We start from the raw sequence: 12,443 nt of genomic DNA on the forward strand, positions 1-12,443 counted from the left end.
TGCTATCTAGGTTTGGCATAGCTTTCATCCCAAGGAGCAAGCATCTTTTAATTTCATGGCTCTAATCACCATCTGCAGTGATTTTGGAGCCCAAGAAAAGAATCTGTCACTGCTTCCATTGTTTCTCCATCTATTTGCATGAAGTGATGGGACCAGATGCCATGATCTTAGTTTTTTGAATGTTGAGTTTTAAACCAGCTTTTTCATGCTCCTCTTTCACCTTCATCAAGATATTCTTTAGTTCCTCTTCATTTTCTGCCATTAGGGTGGTATCATCTGCATATCTGGAGTTGTTGATATTTCTCCTGGCATTCTTGATTCCAGCTTGTGCTTCACCCAGCCTGGCATTTCACATGATGCACTCTGCATATAAGTTAAATAAGCAGGGTGACAATATGCAGCCTTGACACACTCCTTTCCCAATTTAGAACCAATCTGTTGTTCCATCTCTGGTTCTGAGTGTTACTTCTTGACCTGCATACCAGTTTCTCAGAAGACAGGTAAGATGGTCTGCTATTCCCATCTCTTTAAGAATTTTCCACAGTTTCTTGAGATCCACACAGTCAAAGGCTTTAGGTAGTCAATGAAGCAGAAGTAAATGTTTTTCTGGAATTCTCTTGCTTTTTCTGTGATCCAGTGGATGTTGGCAATTTGATCTCTGGTTCTTCTGCCTTTTCTAAATCCAGCTTGAACTTCTGGAAGCTCTCCATTCACGTACTGTTGAGGCCTAGCTTGGAGAACTTTGAACATTACTTTGCTAGCGTGTGAGATGAGTGCAACTGTGTGGCAGTTTGAGCATTCTTTGGCATTGCCTTTATTTGGGATTGGAATGAAAACTGACCTTTTCCAGTCCTGTGGCCACTGCTGAGTTTTCAGTCTGTGAAAATAGAAAATGCAGGTTTCTTGAAACTCCTCCCAGACAACAACTTTATTTGTAATTCGGGCCACCTCTTCTTCCCTTCACTACTCCCATTTTCTGTCTATAGCACCTTTCTACAGGAATTTTCATCCGTTCACTTCATTTTAATAGAATTCTTAGCTTTGGGGCATAAAACTCTTTAAACTGTATATTTGGTTCAGTGGGGTTGTATTTTTTCTTCCAAAGGAAGTTTAAAAACCTTCATTTTGTATTCAGGAATAAATGAGAAGTGGTGTTATTTATAATTGGCTTCCTCTAATTCAGACTAAATGTAGATTAATCCTAATTGATAACACATAAAATTTAATTAAACCTTAATAAAGAACCTGGGAAAGAGTTCTCAATAGATGATATCAATGGTAATGTTGCACATCGCACGCTGCAGTCCTTGAGATAAAAACACAATTCGTAGAAGTATTTTCAAGGCTTTGTGCAAGTCCAGATACAGGTCATTATCTCAAACACGACATTCATTAAAGTTGTTGATAAATCTGAGAGATGGAGTACTCCCTACAGCTCACCGATAAGAAGCTTGGACCACTACAGCTCCCAGCGACCTCTTCAATCCTCCTTCCTCTCCCCAGCCTGTTGGTCAGATGGCTGCCCAGTTCCCTGACCATGAAGCCACCCCCAGGTCATTGCCAGGAGCTGCTGTCACAGCCCACGTTTCATCAGATAGACTCCAACCAACAGAACATCTCATTCTAGAAATCCAATTAACAATGCTCCATAAACATCACCCTGCTGATGAATGTTCCCAGCACAGTAACATTTTTATTTCATGTCTTCACAAATATTTTATGTGTTCAGGAGTGATTGAGAACTGATCTTCCGTGGTCAATCACCCCACTATCTAATTACTTAAAGCAGGAATACATAGCCCCGGCAGAGGGGAGACCCCACCCACAGGATGGAACTCCTGCCGTAGAGATGGGAACAGAGACATTCCAGCTGTGAGCAACTAGTCAAAGATAGCGAATCCAGACAGCTCCAGGGTCCAGGAAGGTAACCTAGGTGAAGAAAGTGGGTGCCGTTGGTACCAGGGCAAACCAAATGACAAAGCATTTCTCCACTCTGACTGCAGTGTCCTTTAGAGACTGTGGGTCTATTGTTACCAGTTCACTTAATTCTTCATTAAATTTTTAATCTGGATTGTAATCTGCAAAATGTGCTGTGTGTGTTCAGACGCTCAGTGGTATCCAACTTTTTGCAACCCTATGGCTGTGGCCTGCCGTGCTCCTCTGTCCATGAGATTCTCCCAACAAGAACACTGGAGTGGGATGCTATTTCCTCTTCCAGGGGATCTTCCCCACCCAGGAATCAAACCCAACTCCCTTATGTCTCCTACATTGGCAGGCAGATGCTTTACCACTAGCACCAGCTGAGAAGCTTTACTTTGGATTATAATTTGCCAAATAAAACCAGATTTTCAAGTTAGAGTTCAATGTCTAAATACCTTGAGGACCTTATGATTCATTCCTTTTTTAAATTATTTTTAAATTGAAGGATAATTACTTCACAGAATCTTGTTGTTTTCTGTCACACATCAACATGAATCAGTCATGGGTGTACATATGTCCCCTCCCTCTTGAAGCTCCCTTCCATCTCCCACACCATCCCACCCCTCTAGGTTGATACAGAACCCCTGTTTGAGTTCCCTGAGACATACAGAAAATTCCCATTGGCCATCTATTTTACATATGGCAATATAAGTTTCCATGTCTTCATTTCTTTATTTGGCTGTGCCAGGTCTTAGTTATGGCACACGAATCACGTTTCTTAATTGCAGCATATGGGATCTTCTAACTGTGGCATGCAAGATCTAGTTCCCTGACCAGAGATTAAACCCCAGCCCTCTGCATTGGGAGCTCAGAGTCTTAGCCACTGAACTACCAGGGAAGTCCTATGATTTCTCATTTATAAGTTGTCTCTAGATCTTTACAGTTGTTCCTTCCCTTGGGTGCAATCTTTCCTTTAACACCCATTTATCAAATGCCTACTGTGTGCCGGACTGCAAGATCAAACCAGTCAATCCTAAAGGAAATCAGTCCTGAATATTCATTGGAAGGACTGACACTGAAGCTGAAACTCCAGTACTCTGGCCCCCTGATCCGAAGAACTGACTCTTTGGAAAAGACTCTGATTCTGGGAAAGATTAAAGGCGGGAGGAGAACGGGAAGACAGAGGATGAGATGGTTGGATGGCATCACTGACTCAATGGACATGAGTTTGAGCAAGCTCTGGGAGTTGGTGATGGACAGAGAAGCCTGGCATGCTGCAGTCCATGGGGTCACAAAGAATTGGACATGACTGAGGGGCTGAACTGAACTGAACTGTGTGCCCAGTGCTGTCCTAGGCTTTGGAGATAGACTGATGAACAAAAAAAAAAAGATCCTTGTCCTTATGGAGCTTGTATTCTAGCAGGAGAAGTCTGCCAACAAGCAGTAAATATAATATGTAAGTAAGTGTAAGGTATGTTGGGTGGGATGCGTGTTAAGAAAAGATAGAAGCAAAGAGCAGGACAAGAGGAATTTGAAATTGTCAGGGGGGCTGCCTGTTGATATTTTGGCAGGTGATCAAGAAAGACCTTGTGGAGAAGACAACATCTGAGCAGAGACGGGAAGAATGGGAGAGAATGAACCATGGAAATGTCTAAGAGAAGAGCATTCCAGGAACAGAGGAACAACCCATGCAAAGTGCTCAAAATAGGAGTATGCCTGGTGTGTTCAAGAAACAGCAGATAAACTAGTGTGGCTGGAATGAACGGAGTGAGAAAGGGAGTGGTGGGAGGTGAGGACAGAGAGGAGCAAAGGACGGAGCAGATCACATAGGGAGAGACCTACAGGGCCTTGTTTGGTTCTTGTTTGGGGGGAGTTGGGGAACTAGTGGAGGGTTTTGAGTAGAGACGAAATGGAACTGACTTGTGTTTTTAAGCATGATCCCTCTGGCTACTGTGTTGATGAAAGACTGTTGGGGATAAGGATAGAAGCAGGGAGACCAGCTACTGGGTAGTGCCCAGGAGTGAGGTGATGGTGGCTCAGACAGGAGTGGTAGAAATGGAGGTGGTGAGAAGATGCTAGATTCTACCTATATTTTAAAGATAGATCCAACAGGAATGTCTAATCGACTGGTTGTGGGGAGTGAGAAAAACAGAAGATTTAAGAATAATTCCAAGTTTTTTAGCTTGAACAACTGGGAGGGTGAGAATTCTCTATATATACTCACCCAACCCAAATTTTCCCATATAATTTCAAACAACCAACGATGACATTAATGAGTACTGTCTTTTCTCGAGCACTGACTATATGCATTTAATTCAATTATTGCATTTAATTTAATTATTGCATTTAATCCTACACCAACTCTGTGAGTTAGACACTGTTAGTAGTGCCATTTTCTCTGAGGACACTGAGGTTCAGAAAAGTTAAATATGTTGTCAAGTTAGCAAAGCTAGTAAGTGACAGAGGGACAATATAAGCCCAGGGCTCTATGAACACAAGATTCATGATCAAAACCACCATGACGTACTGCTTCTTCAGACCTATAATTTTATAACTACCACCCAGGTATCAGGCATGGACTGGGGCCATTTACATGTGTGATTTTACTTAATGTTGACAACAACCTTATGAAGTTGGTATTCATCTTCCCATTGGGAATGGAAGCAAACTGAGATACCTTCCCAAGTCCTACTTCCCTTATTCAGAAATTCTTGTTTTTCAGGAAAATATGATAGGGTAGTTGACATCTATGTACCTGCCCAACATTAGCTTGGATAGAACAAGAAACTGAATAAATTGGGGGTGGATATAAGGAGGATATAAAAAAGCATAAAATGCAGTTTTTGCTCTTAAGGGGTCAGACTGCCCTGGGAAGATGATCAATAATTCACTGTCACTTAATGCCATTGCATCTCAGGATATGCATTCCTTCAGTGGGCAGCCCCCCTCCCCACTCCAGCATGCAGGGGGCTCACTCCACACCCACACTCTCTACTAGACACTGAGGATAGAAAGATGAACTAGAGGAAGTTCCTACAAAATCCACAAGCAATTAAGAACTTTGGAGGCATCTGCATTTCTGTAAATGATTTGCAAGACTTATTTAAATGCATCATAACTGCCACTGAGCCGAGTGTCTATTCCCAGTTTTTCCCTTAAATGTTAAAGACTAAAGACAGCATTCACCATCTGCTACAGCTTGGGATCTGCTCCTTCCCCCAAGGTCTCCTGACACGGCAGCCCTGCCTGGCAGCCCCATCTGACACAGCCTGCCAGCAACAGCCAGAAGCAGTCAGAACATCTGCTGGCCTTTCCTTTGAAATAGGCAGCTGTTGTAGACTTGTCACTCTCACCTCTCAGGTCACTGCAACCTGTGGACAATCGGGACCCTGAGCCCGAGAGCATTCAGCTCAGTTCTCAACCAGTCGGGATCCTTTTCGTCCTGGCTGTTTATTCAAATGTTTACTAAGCACCTGCCATGTTCCAGGCAGGGTGGTGATGATACCATGGAGAACAAGAAAGATGCAGCTTCTTCCTTGTGGAACAAAATCCTCAAGGGCAACAAACTTTAAGTTCACTGGATGTTAGGAAGATGTACGGAATACTTCAGGAACATAGAAGAGGTAGATCTATTCCCATTACTTACAGCTAGGAACCCAAACAACCCAATCTTGAATTTCGAGACTTCTCCCAACCATCTGGCTCCTGATGAGCAACCACAAGACTAGCTTATGGAGAAAGAGGGACAGAAGATCCAGGAGGATCTTTTCAGCGTCTGACAGGGTACCTAGGAAAGAACACTGCTAAGTCGCCTCAGTCATGTCCGACTCTGTGTGACCCCATAGACAGCAGCCCACCAGGCTCCCCCGTCCCTGGGATTCTCCAGACAAGAACACTGGAGTGGGTTGCCATTTCCTTCTCCAATGCGTGAAAGTGAAAAGTGAAAGTGAAGTCGCTCAGTCATGTCTGACTCTTCGAGACCCCATGGACTGCAGCCTACCAGGCTCCTCCGTCCATGGGATTTTCCAAGCAAGAGTACTGGAGTGGGGTGCCATGGCCTTCTCCGAGGAAAGAACACTAGGACCAGGAAATTATGAAGGGAGAGAAACATACAAGAAACTGACTGAGGGCTTCCTGTGGCTCAGTAGTTAAGAGTCCACCTGCCAGTGCAGGAGACATGGATTTGATCTCTGGTCTGGGAAGATCCCAGGTGCCACAGAGCCACAAAACCCATTCGCCACAACTATTGAGCCTGTGCTCTAGAGCCTGGGAACTCGACTACTGAAGCCCGTGTGCCCTAGAGCCCATGCTCCGCAACAAGAGAAGCCACTGCAATGAGAAACCTGCACATTGCAATGAAGAGTAGCCCCCTCTGGCCGCAACTAGAGAAAAGCCTGAGCAGCAACAAAAACCCAGCACAGCCAAAATAAATTAATTAATTAAATTTTAAAAAAAGACACTGACTGAGAGGGACTTCCCTGTTGGTCTAGTGGCTAAGACTCCACACTTCCAATGTAAGGGGCCCAAGTTTGATCCCTGGTTCGGGAACTAGCCCACACATGCTGCAACTAAGAATTTGCATGCCATAGTGAAGACCCGGTGCTGCCACCTAAATAAACATATAAATTTTTTAAATATATTTTTAAAAAAAGACACTGAGGAATTAACAACACACAGTGGATCCTTCCAAATACTAAAGTTCCCTTAGGAGGTCAAGACAAGAGTGAGCCCTCCAGGATATGGAGAGAGCGAGACCAGAAAAACAACAAGGGAGGATAATGAGGGGACAGTAGCTGCAGGAGGGGACCTTTGCTGTGCCTTCCCCAACAACCTCCAAAGAACAATGTACACTTAAAATGCTGCATGAGTTTGAGACTGCAGTTTGGGAGTGCCTAAAACACTTCAATAATGGTATTGATTTAGGTCCACAACTTCTATTAAGAGATAAAAGAAAAAGCAAGAACATAGGTAGTTATGTGTGCACATAACATAGTGTTCATAATATACTCTTTTTTTTAAGAGGGATGAAAAGAGCAGAATGCATAATATGATGTTATTTATGTTTGCACAGAAAACTTTTTAAGTCTGGAAGGATATATCCTAAATTTTTAGTGATAATCATCTCTGAGAGGTGGGAACAGAGTGAGATTCCTTGTCAGCAGTGTTTTCACTTTTTATAATGATTCTGTATTGGGTTGATGTTTGGCCAGTATCCCCAGGTACAGCTGTGAGGATTGTTAATGATGATCCAGCAGGTGAAGAGTTAATACCACCTACAGTTGGGAGCTTCCAGGTCCCCTCTAAGGGCCTAGTCTATTCTGATTGGTCAGCTTGTAAGCTGAGCAAATTCTTAATTTTTAAAATACCTACTTTGCCCCAAAATTTATATTCCATTTTTTTTAAGCATGGCTTTGTCTCCAACAGAATTGCATAATGACTATCCTGCAGGAAGAATTTTAGGATGCTGGTTTGCAGTTTTTATTGTGGTCACTACTTACATGTCAAATGACATTTAATAAATAAGGACTCATTTTATAGGCTTACCCAAATTCTAAAACTTATTTTAAAAATTTTGAAGCAAGCGGTGCTGCAGAGATTTTATTTTTATTTGCATTTTGCCCTGATGTAAGCTGCTAAAATGAGATTCTTGCCCAGGACTCTCTGTTATGTCACAAGCCCAAGTGTGGTTGCTTCCTCCTGAAGGCCTGTGTCAGCTCCCTTCTTACCACTAATTTTACACTTGGCCTTTATGCCTTAATATTTCTTATTATTATGTTCTGTCAGCCTGACTGCTTTGTAAGCACTCTGAAGACATATAATTTGGCAGCGTTTTTTTTTTTTTTTTTTTTTTGTCCTCGCTCTACCTAGACGACTGCCTAGTTTGTGGAGACTTTCAAGGATATTTATTGCTACTGGTACTGAAATGTGTTATTTGCAAAGTGATCCTCTTCCCTGGTGATTGCCAGAACTGTCTCTGTAGGGTTAGTGCAGGGAAAGATACAAAGTCTGTTATCAGAGGCTTAAACAGGACAAGAGTAGAAAATATTTCCCCATCTTACAGCGCAGAAATCATTCATCTACCTGCCTGTCCCAATGTGCATCACTTTCACAGTCTTCTTTCATCCTTGATATCTTTCTACTATTCATACCACTCTCTGGTAACAAATATTCTCTTTTCTCTTAGAGTGGTTGCCGTACATGCATGCTAAGTCTCTTAAGTCGTGTCCAACTCTTTGTGACCCCATGGACCCCAAGCCCACCAAGATAGAGGAGCCCACCAAGCTCCTCTATCCATGGGGTTCTCCAGGCAAGAATATTGGAGTGGGTTGCCATTTTCTTATTCAGGGGATCTTCCCAACCCAGGGATCGAACCCGTCTCTCCCACAGCTCCTGCATTGCAGGCAGATTCTTTACCTCTGAGCCACCGGGGAAACCCAGAATGGTTGTCACAAGATGAAAATTCTTTACTGATCCCAGATGTCCCATGCTGGACATGAGAAGGAGTCACTGCTCTTATCAGCACTTCTGGGTCAGGAGGTCAAAGTGCCTTAAACCAGATGCAAGTTTTCAGCTGATCAGTACAATTAATGAGCAACTCTCAAACTCCAGAAGTTCAACATAGTGAGAAGTTACTTCTCATTCACATGAAAGCTCAGTGATGGTATTTCTGGTCAGCAGGCAACTTCCTTACATACAGTGATTCAGGGACCCAGCCTCTTTCCACATGATGATTCCACTGCCCCCCAAGTCTTTGAAATTATCTGTGCACAGTTGACAGATAAAGAGAAATGGAAAATGCACCCACTTCTTTTTTTTTTAAAGTGACACACATCACTTCTACTCATATCCCATTGGTCAGGACTCATCGGACAACCACACGCTGAAATGGGTCAGGGAACCACACAGGAAAACAACCACACAGGGAAATGGGTCACGTGGTCCCCGGATGGGATGCTCTCTCCCAGTAGAATGTTATGCTATAGAAAGGGGATCACGAGGTCTGGGTGGATAGCTGGCCATCTGCCATTATAAATGAATATCAAAGGTTTAGAAGATTAACCAACAAGACTCTTAAAGAAAATCATCTCCAAGTGGAGGCAAATACAACAATTTCAGGTTTATCTTTCCCAAGACTTTTAACAACACTCCTGTTATTTATCACAGGATGTGGGTTTCTATAGTAATGGGGAAAGGTTTTGAATTGGGAGGGGATTACACAATGTGACAAGGGTATAATCCATATAAACCCTCAAATGAGGCTTATAGCATCGTCTGGCTACTTCCATAAAGCTTGTGGGCATCAGGAACTCAATAAAACATCCTGTAATTCTTTGAGCCAAATTGGTCTCCATTCTCTCTATATTACCGCTACCCGCCAGAGCACCCTGGCACTAGAATCATCCACGCTTCCTGTTCTCAATGCAAGAATCAAGCCTGTGAGGGAAGCCTCAAGAAAACTCACAAAACGTGTCTCTAATAAGCTATCCTTTTAAAAATATAAGCAACTGCTATTGGTTCATAATGAGTATTTTTATTTTTAAAGTATTTTCGTTCTGAGGGAAGAAATGTAATTCATTCTTTTCCCCAAAATAATACAGAAAATTGCTACTGGGAACAGTTTGGCATTTGAAACCTAGTGGGAGATTTCACCAGCAGATGGTTTAGTGGCAAAAAGCTTTGAAGAATTTCTAACTGCTAGGAAAAAAAAATATATGAGAGACACAGAGAGAGAGAGAGTGACTTAATATGATAAAGGAAAGATGTAGCCAAAGAAAGCAATCTTTATTCAAGGTCTGATGACTCAAATGATCCATTTGACTAGATCACAGACTTCAAAACCTGGCTAAGCATCAGAATAGCAAGGGAAGCTTGTTTAAAATATCCATGGAATCAGAATACCTGTGGGTGGTGACCAGACACGCTTATTTTTCAAAGCTCCATTGATGATTCTGTGGAAACCCAATGGCATAGTTGTTTTCTCATTTCTGTGGTAGTTATAGAGCCAGGCAGTCTTATTAGCTTGGCAAATATTCTGCATTCTCAGTCACTTGGCTATCATTTGTTACACACTCAAGTCCACCAACAGCCAGTTTTTCACCAGGCCCCTCATCTTTTCACACAAAGCATTTGAATGATGTACTTGAGAACCCCACAGGCAAAGATGCCAGTGTGTCTGACTATCTTATTTGGAAGCAAGGCAGACAGAGTTCACAGCCAATCCACCCAGCACTACCTGCAGAGAATCAGAACCATGGCACAGCCACTGCTGTGTCGAACACCATTGGCCACATCCTCTGGGAATGCAGGGTGGTATCCTGGGAGAAGCACAGGCTTGAGCAGATCAGCTTTAACTCCCAGGATGACCACCTGCCAGCTAGGGCCCAGAATAAGTACCCCCAACTCATTTTGTTTATTTGTAAAATAGCAATTAATAATCCTGGCCTCATGCTGTTACGAGTTGTAAATGAGGAAAAAAGGAGAAAAGCATCTGGAAAAGGACCTACCATAGAAGGAACTTGATTGATGGTACTTTCCTTACCATGTTTCTTTTAACTTTCTTCCCCCTGGGAAAAGGAGAAACAATGATCAAAGGCCAACAGAATGCATTCATATTTTCCCAGTACTCCATGTATTGTCTATGGGAGGGTTATCCAAGATGGAATTACAGAGGGCTTCCCTTGTAGCTCAGTCAGTAAAGAATCTGCCTGCAGTACAGGAGACCTGGGTTTGATCCCTGGGTTGGGAAGATCCCCTGGAGAAGGAAATGGCAACCCACTCCAGTATTCTTGCCTAGAGAATTCCATGGACAGAGTAACCTGGTGGGCTACAGTCCATGGGGTCACAAAGAGTTGGACATGACTGAGGTGACTGAGCACTCCAACATCCAGGGTAGAGGGTTTCCCAGGTGGCTCCCTGGTAAAGAATCTACCTGCAATGCCGGAGATGTGGGTTTGATCCCTGAGTTGGGAAGATCCCCTGGAGGAGGACATAGCAACCCACTCCAGTATTCTTGGCTGGAAAATCCCATGGACAGAGGAGTCTGGTGGGCTACAGTCCATGGGGTCACAAGAGTTTGACACGACTATAGCGACTAAGCACATACACACATCCAGGATAGAATATGAAGACAGGTGTCCCTCTCTATGATCCTTTATGTGAGGTGGCTACCACTGACCCATACTCTTTCCTGTAGTCCCAGTTGTCACACCAACCAGAAATCATCTCTAAGTACCTACAGCCAATAGCAGGAAATCCCAGATATCGTTTTTGCAGCTGTAACTTGGATTATGGGCATGATCTCTGTGAGTCCCACATGGTCAAATACTAAATTATATGAGATTCAAATTAATCACATAGTCGTAAAACACCAGACTCTAACTATTATTTACCCAGCACCAAGCAGATGTTTGTTTCCAAAGCTACAATCTCCTCTAATTGGCTGACACTGTGCTGCATAAACTCCAATGCAAGCTTATGTTTTATAATGAATGACAAATGCGTAGAAGAATCCTCTGTGAACTGGCAGCCTCCCCCTCCAGCATGCAAATTCCATCGAAATTCCATCGGCAGATGCAGATAAGCTCATCTGCATGATTGGCAGACTAGTGGATAAACACACCCATGAATTCATTGTCCAAATTCAATTTCGTTGGTTCATCTGTGTTTTTACTGATCACTTACTCGCTAATGTATTCATTCAGCCAACTTTTATTGAGCACCTATTGCACAAAAGGCACTGTCTTAGGTTTTAGGAATGAAGCCTGAATGAAGACGTGGTCTCATCCTTCAAGAAGTCCATCAAGAAGGAAAGGAGACAAGACTGGGAAAGAAAGAAAATGAACCATAAGATGTTCAAAAATAGAGATGTAGGCAAGTGCCCAAGAGAGGGAATAATCGACTCTACCACAGGGGTTGGTAGCTTCATAGATTTTCCAGGCAAAACGTAGAGGAAGGTTTTAGAGTCAGCTAGACAGACAAGGTGTAGAAAGGGAGGCTCCAACAAAGAGAATAGAAAGGACACGTGGCAAAACATGCTGTGCTCTGGAACTGCTGGAGCTTAAGTTGCAAGCAAGTGTCTGCTCTGTTTTGGCTTCTTAAAAAGGCACCCAGGTGGGCATGCAAACAACACAGCCCCTTAAACTGGCAATGGGGCTATATCTATTAACATTTTAAAACGTGCATTTCTTGTTGTCATCATGCAAGAAAGATGAAAAAGAGTGATCCCCTATAAGGAACTAGTAAAATTAAGTAGGGTACATCAATGGAAAGAATACTACACAGACCAAATGCTGTGTTTAAAAGGCATGAGTACACATTCTATATACTTATATAAGAAGATTTACAGTTATGGGAAGATAACTGTAAACTCCACAATATACTGTCAAGTGAAAAGATAGTGAAATAAAGAAATATATATATATAGTGTGCTAGGAGTACATAGTCTCCTTTGCTCTGTTTTCATCAGGAAACTCTAAAAGGATGAATAAAAAACTGATACCTTATTAGGGATGGGCGACTTCACT

This window comes from Bos grunniens, chromosome 25 (assembly GCF_055505025.1).
Source record: "Bos grunniens cultivar Pamir isolate PY7600 chromosome 25, Bosgru_T2T1.0, whole genome shotgun sequence".
NCBI lineage: Eukaryota > Metazoa > Chordata > Mammalia > Artiodactyla > Bovidae > Bos > Bos grunniens.